Here is a 10910-nt window from a genome sequence, read left to right as displayed (position 1 = left end):
TTTTTTTATTCACCCCTCCCAAACTCTTCCCACCTGGCAACCATCAAAATATTCTCTGTAACTATGAGTTTATTTCTATTTTGATTGTTTATTTTGATTTTTACATTGCACATATAAGTAAAATCATATGGTTTTTGTCTTTCTCTATTTGAATTATTTCACTTAGTGTAATATCTTCTAGGTCCACTCATATTTTGAAATGGCAAAATATTTTTATGGCTGAGTAATATTCCATTATATATATGTACCACTTCTTTATCTATTGTAAATAATGCTCAATAAATATAGGAATATATGTCTTTTCAATTTAGTATTTTGGATTTCTTTGGCTAAATACCCAAAAGTAGAATTGTTAGGTATACCTTTGTCTCTTTATCATAAACTTTGTTTTAAAGTCTATTTTATCTGATATAAGTATTGCTACTTTTATTAAATTTCCATTTGTCTAAAATAATTTTTTATTTTCTCTTTACTTTCAGCCTTCATGCATCTTTTGATCATAAGGAGATCTTGTGGGAAACATATATAGGGGCTCGTTTTCTTATTTATTTAGCCACTCTATGTCTTTTGCGGGGAGCTTTTAATTCATTTGCACTTAAAATAATTATGGATAGGTATGTAGTTATTGCTATTTTATTATTCATGTATATATATATATATATATATAAAATATACACATATATTTTATCATTTCTCCTTAAAGAAGTCCCTTTAACATTTTTTATAATACTGGTTTAATGGTAATTAATTCCTTTAGCATTTTTTTTTTCCCTGTCTGGAAAGCCCTTTATCTTTCCTTCAATTCTAAATAATAGCTTTGCTGGGTAGAGCAGCATTGGTTGTAGGTCCTTACTTTTCAACACTTTGAACATTTTCTGCCAGTCTCTTCTGGCCTTCAAAGTTTCTGTTGATCAATCAACTGATAGTCTTATGGGAGCTCCGTTGTGGATAACTAACTGCTTTTCTCTTAATGATTTTAAGAGTCTCTCTCTATCTTTAATCTTTGGTATTTTAATTATGATGTATCTTGGTGTGGGCCTGTTTGGGTTCATCTTGTTGAGGACTTTCTGCAACTCCTCGACTTGTATGTCTATTTCCATCTCAAGAATAGGAAAGATTTCTGTCAGCATTTCTTCAAATAAGTTTTCAATATCTTGCTCTCGCTCTTCTCTTTCTGGTATCCCTATGATGCAAATGTTGGTAGGCTTAATGTTGTCCCAGAGACCCCTTAAACTATTCTCATTTTTTAAAATTCTTTGTATTTCTTTTTGTGCTGTTTTAATTGTTTTCTACTGCCAGTCCTCCAAATCACTGATTCAGTCATCTGCTTTATATAATCTATTATTGATTCTCTCTAATGTAGTCATTTCCATTATTGTCGTCTTTATTTCTGACTTTTTGTGTGTGTTTACTATCTCTATTTTTATTTACTATCTCTTTGTTAAATTTCTCACTGAATTCATTTACTCTTCCCCTAAGTTTATTGAGCATTGTTATAACCAGTACTTTGAACCCTATATATGTAGACTGCTTTTCTTAATTTTGTTTAGTTTTTTTTTTTTTTTTCCCCTGGATTTTTGTCCTGTTCTTTCATTTGGTACATGTTTCTTTTTCTCCTCATTTTGGCTGACTCCCTGTGTCTGTTTCTATGTAGTAGGTAGAGCTGCTGTGTCTCCCAGTCTTGTTAGAGTGGCTTTAGGTAGGAGGTGTTTTGTGAGGTCCAATGGCACAGTCTCCTGGTCCCCTGAGATAGGTTCTCCAGTTGTATTGTGTGTGTGGGTTGTGTATGCCCTCCTGTTGTAGTTGAGCCTTAATTGTTGTTAGAACATAAGTGGGAGGAATTGACTCTCAGGCTGATTGACTTTGAGAAATGGCTGTGACTACAATCAATGAGCTGTTGTACAGGGGCTGACCCCAAGGAGTTAGATTTACTTTAGCAGGGCTCTGTTGCCTACCTAGTCTGCTCTTTGGGTGTGTCATTTGTGGAGATAGTTGTGTGGCCTTCTGTTGTGTTCTGAAGCTGGTCACAAGGTGTGTTGGTTCTGGGGTCTCTTGGGAAGAGTCTGGGGCCGGCCAAGGCCAATACCTGCCTGTGCATGGTTTGGGACTACCTGATATGAGCTGAAAATGATCTGTAGGTTGTCATTTGTTATGAGCTTGGAGACATCTGGGAGAGGCTAAGCTACAAACTAGTGCCAGCTGACACTAGTGCATGGATTGGGTCTACTTAGCATGATATATGAGACACACCAAGGCCAGACATTACTTCTTTGGAATTTGTGTAACTTTGAGAGTTTTAGGAAAGTCTGAAGCATGAGCTGAGACAGGCTGTTGGTATAGAAAAGTTTCTGGAAGCAAATTAGGTGGACTCGCAAGTTGGGTGGAGCTGGGTCTCAGGAAATCTCCAGAGTAGAGTGAATAGTGTTAGCCATATTGATGGAGACTCAGACCCAGCACCTGCCTGCTCCTCCCTGTGCCTGAAGGCTGAGTAGGGGGATGGCTCAACAAAGGAACAAATGGTGCCTGTCAGCATTTCAGTCTGGGAGAAAGCTGATCCTCCAGCTCTTGCCCTGGAGGATGAAACAAGTCAGATTCTTCTAGTTCTTATTATGACCTTATATGTCCCTGGGGCTTTATGAGCTGCTGCCCCAGTGCTGGAGCTCAGACCTAGTGAGTCTCTCAGCAAGTAAATTCATGTATTGGCCCTTTAAGAGGAATACCAGCGACTCCAGCAGTCTTATACTTCATTTAGCCACAATTCCTTCTGGTTTTCACAACCAGAAGTTGTTGGAATTTTACTCCCCAGCACTGGAATCCTGAGGAGCTGCAACTTCTACCTCCTCAAGGTGGACCTCCGCAGCTGAGATATCCCTCCTTATTTTTAACCACCAAACGAGGGTGTGGGACCAGCTTGTTCTGTGTCTCCACCCCTCCAACCAGTCATGAGTGGCTTCTATATGTCCTTAATTATAGGACTTCCGTTTCAGCTATACCTCAGGAGGTTCTCAATGATGGTTGTTCTGTAGTATTGTTGTAATTATTAAGAGGTCACAGAGGAGGTGAGCAAAGCCTTTACGTACTCTGACATCTTGACTGAAAGTCTGTTTGTGCCATAATTTTTGATCAAACAGAACATAATTTAGAAAACTGAAAAAGAGTAGGAAAATCTACAATATTTACCCATTTGTTTTATTTTATTCTTTTTTGATTGTTGATGTTCTGCATCTTTTATCATTGTCTCTCTGTTTAGAGACTTTTCTTTAGCCATTATTTAAGGGTAGGTTTGCTGGAAATAAATTATTTCGGTTTCCCTTTCTGAGAATGCCTTGGTTTTCTCTTGATTCGGATGCTTTCACTAGACATAGGATTCTGATATTCCTATCATTCAGCTCTTGAAAAATATGTGCAAATAACCTATAGCTTCCACAGTCTCTAATGAGAAAACCACTATGATTAAATTGTTTTTCTTCTATAGTTATTGTGTTATTTCTCTCTTTCCACTTCCAAGATTAGATCTTTGTCTCTAGTTTTCAGAAGTTTGATTGTGATGTGCCTAGGAATGCTTTTTTTGTCATTATTGTTTTTTCCCATTTGGAATTCCTTTAGTTTCTTGAATCATTACATTTATATATTTTGCCATATATGGGAGGTTTCTATCTATTATTTCTTTGAGTAAGTTTTTAAGCATATCTTCTTTTATCTTTCCATTTGGGACTCCAATTATGCTGTTAGATCCTTTATAATTTCCTTTCATATTCCGGAGTCTACATTAATTCTGTCTAGATAACAGATGTATTGTCTTTGCTTGTTAAGAACGGATGTATTTTCTTTGTTTGCTAAGCCCTATAAAAGTAAGGTTATTCCTGAGCTTGGGGCCCAGATCCTCAGAGCACTAGCTCTTCTGGGACCACCAAATAATAAACCTGAGTTCTCCAACAGCAACTACAAAAAGATTATTTTCTCACTGGTCTTTAAAGACATATTTTACATATTTCTATTTTTAAGTATACCGATTATTTCCCCTTTTCTTCTGCATTTGAACCAAAGTAGTAAGGGCTTTGAAGGGGAGGTTTATTGTATTTTTAGGACTAAAATTTCTATTTGGATTTTTATATCTTCTTTCTTTCCCTGACATTTTTTATGTCTTTGCTGAGACTTTTTATTATTTTACTTATATCATTGGTATTTTATAATTGCTCAATGAAACATTTTTATGATAACTGCTTTTAAATACTTGTTAAATAATTTGAATATATGCTTCATGTTGGTGTTATCCTGTGTAATTTTTTTTCTCATTCAGTTTTAGATTCTTCTAGTTCTTATTATGACAGTTGATTTTCTATTAAAACCTGAATGTTTTGGATGTTATGTTACAATATTCTGGATTTTATTTAAATCTTATATTTTAGCAGGGCTTATCTAACAGTACTCCAACAGAGGAAGGGATGATGCTACCTCCTTACTCATGGGGGTGAAAGTGTAAAATCTTTACTTTGTCTCTATTGACATTCTGGAAGTGGAGATGGCTTATTATTTCTCAATGTTGGTGGGAGTTCAAGATCCCCATTAGGCATTCACTGATAGTACATTGTTGAAATGAGAAAAGGAGACTTACTTCCATATGTCTTACACTGATTCTAGAAAGAGGTAAACTCATTACTAATGGATGCTAGTGACAGTCCTGACTCTCCACTTGGCCTCCCTGATCATAGTCTCAGTAAGCAGTGGGAGGGGTGACTTGTTGCCACCTGGTGAGGGGATAAAGTTTAATTACCACCTAGTGATAATCAAAGACCTGGATCCCCACTAAGCAAGGAGGTACCTTGTTAAATATTGGCAAAATTAGAAGTCTAGTCTTTTTATTTACCTTTTGCTGGCTAGATAGGAAAAAGAAGTCACAATTTTTTCTATAGTGTTTTGCTAGAGTAAAATGATTTCCACTGAAAAGTTTCTGTATTGCTAGACTACTCTAGCTAGAGACAGCAGGCTTTTGCTGAGACTTCCTCTATTTACCCACAGCTTTCTGGCCTCTCCTCTATCTACTCAGAGATATATGGGACAAATTGAAAATCTAAAGAAATTGCCACCTTCTTACCCTCATCTCAAAGTTCCTAGTTAGACTACCTTCTTCTCTCCATCTTTCAAAATATTCTTATGTTTGCTGTCAGTGTTTTTAGTTTTACTTAATAAGAGGAATAGGTAAAAAGAGATGTCTCCATTTTCTCAAAAGTAGATGTCCTCTTCTATTTTTCTTTTTTTTAACAATAAATAAACTTTACTTTAGTAATGGGAAAAACTATTTTTGAATGTAATTTTTCTATTCTTTTCTTTTTTTCTTGCATTTATCATTTATTTTAGGAACTCATTGCTTTTATTTTCATCATTTTTTTTGAGATTTTTGCCCTCATTTCATCACATGTGTTGCCCTCAGTTTTTCTAAAACATCACTCTAACCATAAATCATCTCTTCAAATACCTTTAAATGTTCCTATTTCTCACATAACATGATGATAACACATAATAATTTGCTGAGCATTTTTGCCTTTAATCACTTGATTTTTATCTCCTAATGATACCCTAATTAATAATGCCCCAGTTCAATTATTTTACTGGTGATTGTGCAAAATATCCCATAGAAATTCATAGCTCATTCTACCGATTCTTTCTAGAGTATCCTCTTACCTTTTCTCTACTTAAATATGTCCTTAATTTTTTATAATTCAACAATATTGTAGACTTTTCTACCCAAATTATTCAAGAATAATCCTTTGTATGAACTCCATAGTTCCCTCTGTCAATATTGTTTATTTAGTGATAAGAACATATACACTTGCTGTGAATAATATATATAATATACAATCTTAATTTAAAATTAGAGAACGAATTTAAGTTTTTATTAAATGTGTCCAGCATGCATGCCACATTCAGAAAGTACTTATAATCTAACCATTAAATATATGTATATTAACCCATTAACACATTTAACATTTGTTCAGAATGAAGTTACATGTATTTACACACACCTGTGTAAATCTGTTTTAGAACTATATCTAGTTCTAAAAGTTTCTTGGCAAATAGTTTTCTAGTTTCTATTTCTGTATAGAAAACTTCCAAAATTTAATACCTTAAAAAACATCAATCACTTTATTATAGCTCACAGTTTCTGTGCCTCAAAATCACATGAGGGCTCAGTTTGGCAGTTTTGGTCAAGTCCTTTATGTAGTTGTAGTAAGACAGTGACTAATGCCGGAATAGTGGAAAACTGGAGAAGCCAGCTCTCTAGTATTTTGTATTATCTCAGGGATGCTCCATGTAATCTCCTCAAATGTGCTATTTTGACTTCTTCACAGAATGGCAGTTTCATAGTAGTTAAATTGTTCACATGGCAGCTGAAGTATTCAAGGATAAGTACTACAGCTCATAAATTTGAGGCTACACTACTTATTATGGTCAAGCCGAGAAATTAAACACCATCAATACTACTGCATTCTATAGGTTAAAAGCAAGTCACAAACCCGCCACATTCTAAGGGAAGAAAAGTAAACTCTATCTCTTGAGAATAGTGGCGAGTTTTTAAAAGAGCATACAGGATGGGGCATATTATCACTGGCATTGCTCATTTGGTAATAAGAACCTGCTGCTTCTAATGCTAGTTTTTTTTATTTTTTTATTTTAAAATAATTATACATTCACAATAAGTTATACAGCCTGAACACTTCCTCCCTAAGATCAAGAGCAATGTCTACTCTTACCACTGCCTTTAAACATGTTATTGAAAGTTTTAGCCAATACAATAGAGTGAGAGAAAAAATAAAGTATATAAAAATCAGAAAGAAAGAAATAAAACTGTCTGTATATTCAAGTGACATAATAGGCTATGTGGAAAATTCCAAATTATCTTAAAAAAAATTCTAGAATTAATGTGAGTTTAACAAGGTCAAAGGAAATTCAATTTACAAAAATCACTTATATTTCTATATCTTACAAATTCACAAAAACTGAAATTAAAATAAAATACCATTTAAAACTTCAAAAATAAAATATTTATTTGTAATGTAGCAAAAATATACAAGACTCATGCTAAAAACTATAAACCGCTAAGAAAAAAGAAAAATAGATTTAAATAAATGGAGTGATAGTTCATGTTCATAGGCCCAATTAAAAAAAAATATAATTCCCCACAAATTTATGTACAAGTTTAATTAAAAAATTAACATTTTCTAGATGTAAACATAACAATTCTAAAATTTATGTGGAATAGCAAGGAAACTAAAATAATTAAAATAATTCTAAAACTAAACAAAGGAAAATCATTCTATTCAGTTTTAAGACTGATTATTTAGATATAGTAATCAAGATTGTGTGGGTTGTCAATAGTCATAGACACATTGATCAATGGCACAAAATAGAGAAAAGTAGCTCCATACAAGTACAGCCAACTAATTTTTGACAAAGCTACAAAATTAATTAAATGAAAAAAAGAATAGTCTTTTAAATAAATAGCGCTGGAGCAATTTTCTGTATATCTTCAATATATGTTTTGCATATATATGTAGAGATCAAATGGAACTTAATTCTCACACTTTAAACATTATTAAAAAAATATAACTCAAAAAGATTTGTAGATTCAAATTAAAAACATAAGAGAGAAACTTAAGGACATAAGACGAGGTATTCTGAGACATGACACTAAGGCATGATTCAAAATGAAATTAATAAATAATAAATAATAAACTGAAGATCACCAAAATTAAAACATTTGCCCTGCTAGTTGTGTTTTACAATTTCTTTTCACTTGCCACATTGGATTGCTAAGTCACTTGAGGAGAGCTTTTATGTCTGTTTATATCAAGCATGTCTGTTACAGGTGCCACAAAGTTATTAATTGTGATCAATAAACAAGTGCCTAGATATATTAGAATTTTTAGCATTTGTCTAGAAATTAATATTTATTTAATATCTAGATTGCACTATGCTAAAATCTATATTGTTGAAATTCTCTAGTGTTTAACAAATGCATAAAATGTGACTTTAGTACATTCATCAACTAAAAAATTTTTAAAAAGGAAATAAAAAAAATGGAATTTTGTTACCATTCTGAAATGTTAACAATATTAGGGGAGGCAATATTTATCTATAAAGGAAAATGTATGCAAAAGAAGCCAAATTATAACATGTTAGAGAAAGGAAAGCTAAGTATAAATCAGAAAGAATGCAGAAGCTTATGAAAAAGAAACGAGGACATACTAAGAAAGTAGAAAGAAGATACTGGGTGCATAGAAGTTAACTATGATTACTCCTTTTATACAGAAAGAGTGACAATTAGTTTTTACCAAAAATGAGTCAGTAAAACAAAGTCCAAGAAAGTATTGTCATAATATGAAATCAATAAAATAACAATATAAAATATTTAAAAACACACACACACACACATTCGTAGGAGAAAAGCCTATTGATCCAGTGTTTATTTCATCTTTGTTTGTTTGTTATTGAAAACAGAAAGATGTCTTTCTCATTCTAATCTCTGTACCTACAACTGTTTTCTTCTCTTTGTTTTCCTTAGAATGGCAAACTTTAATGAATTAAGGAAGCATGTCCAGAGTCAGAACAATGACCTGTAATAATCCTGTTCTCTTTAAAAAAAAAAAAAAAAAAGAAAGAAAAAGAGACAACTAGAAAAATTGTCAAATAAACTTATTTAGAAAACTGTAAATTAACCGAGAACTTGCAACAATCCAAAAGTGTTCATCAAGAGAAATGGCTGAATTATGGTAAGGACAATATTTGTGGCACTTAAACTTGTCCTATGCCAAATGCCATAGTTGACATGAAATCAACACCTTTTTAACCATGATAGCTTTGAAAACCAGCAGCCTAGCAGATACTTGATAGGACAAATGGCTTAGAACTCCTCATAAGAGACTTTGTATTCTCGGAAAATTTTAATAGTTTAATCTGACTAGTAGTTCCCCAAAAAGCTACATTCTCAAGCTTTCCTTTTATTAAACTTACCAAAGCTTATACCTCTAGAATAGCCCTATTCCTGTGGTGTTTATCAAATAGAAATGATGACCTTTATTTATTTATTTATTTTTTAGCATTGCAGCTATCTGAAGTAATATAACCCACAATTGGGCCTAATAAGAGACTGACAACAAATTTAACAGGAAAATCTGAGAAATGAGATATCTATAAAAGGCTTTGAAATAGTTCTCGAAATTTAAAAATCCAGCGAATGTACAAGGCAGTGCGTAAGACTTTGAAAAAGCTGAGAGAGCATAAACATTTCACAACTGGCTGACCTTGAGGCTCTGTGCAAGCAGGAATTGAAGATTAAGGCAGAGTTATAAATTCCAGAAGAATGTAGGCATTTTAGGATACAAAAAGAAACCCTCAGCAAAGGCTGAGAGACCTGCTGTCCTAAGGACTTTAAGGAAATTTTAGTCCAACCATTAGCCAATCAGCAGCCTAAGTAAACTGAAACTTCAGTGGCTGCTTAAAACAAAGAATACAGAATTTACAGAATTGTACAGAGAAGTCACTAAACAAACAAATGACAACAACTATAATAACCATGAATAGCAACAACAACACTGGGAAGGGAAGGAAACATCTAAATTCCATAATTGTCTCATTATACTCATTAAAATGTACAATTATCAAAAAAATTAAACATGCAAAAACACAGACAAATATTCCCTATACAAAGGAAGAAAAAGAAGCAATAGAAGCTCTAGAAGGGAGCCCAGCTATTGAAGTGAAGAGACAAAGATTTTAAATTAAACATTCCCAAAATGTTCAAAGAATTAAACAAAATCTTATTTAAAGAATTTTTAAAAAGTATAATTATATGTTTCATTAAATAGAGAATATCAGTAGATAAAATATGAGAATACATGTCCAATAGATATTTCAGATTTGAAAAGTAAAATAACTGAAATGAAAAATTTTCTAGAGTAATTTTAATGTTCAGAAAAAAAGTATCCATTAGTTTAAAGAGACAAGACAACTGGATTTTTTAGTGTGAGGAGCATAGAGAAAAAAAATAATAAAGAAAAGATAATAGACACTCAGACACATAAGACAACACTATGTATAATTTAATAGGATAACTAAGAGGAAAGGGTAGAAAAAAAAAGACAGAAAACATGCTTGAAGAAAGATGGCCCCAAATATGCAAAATTTTATTAAAATCATTAATCTACACATTTAAGAAGACAGAAGAAAGCCTGTCCAGAATTCTAATAATTGTGTCTTCATAAAAAAAGTTTATAAACACAAAGACATCAACACTCAGATTCATTATCCTCAAACAGTGAAAAGTGAGAGATAAAGAATGGCTCTAGAAGGCAGCAAAAGAAGAGTGATTAATCATGTACAAGAAATTACAAATAAGATAAAGAGCTCAGTTCAGAAGAAGTGTGCGCAATACCACACTCCCCCCAATAGCCTGCACTTCCCTCAGTAGAGCTGCGCTCTGCACAATAAAGTTGGTGCCTGCCATTTCATTATCATGTCAGCCTTTCGTGCATTCTTCCAACTGGGCATCTCATCATTGAACCTTCTCTTCTCGATCAGCTGGGCACTGACACTTGGCATAGCCAACAGGATCAGCTCGCCACTGACATCAGGATTTATTCCTAGGACACAAGGTTGATTCGCTATCTGCAAATCAATTAACATGATACACAACATAAAGAAAATGAAGGATAAAAATCACAGGATGCAAATATATACAGAAAAATGTGTTTCACAAAATCCAGCATCTATTTATGCTAAAAACTCCAGCATAGTGGAAATAGAAGGACCATATCTCAAAATAATAAAGCTATATATGACAAACCTACAGTTAACATCATACTCAATGGGGAAAGCTGAAAGCATTTTCTTCAGATCAGAATTAAAGCAAG

The sequence above is a fragment of the Pteropus vampyrus genome, unplaced genomic scaffold, assembly GCF_000151845.1.
Source record: "Pteropus vampyrus isolate Shadow unplaced genomic scaffold, Pvam_2.0 Scaffold201, whole genome shotgun sequence".
NCBI lineage: Eukaryota > Metazoa > Chordata > Mammalia > Chiroptera > Pteropodidae > Pteropus > Pteropus vampyrus.
This window is presented reverse-complemented; position numbering follows the sequence as displayed.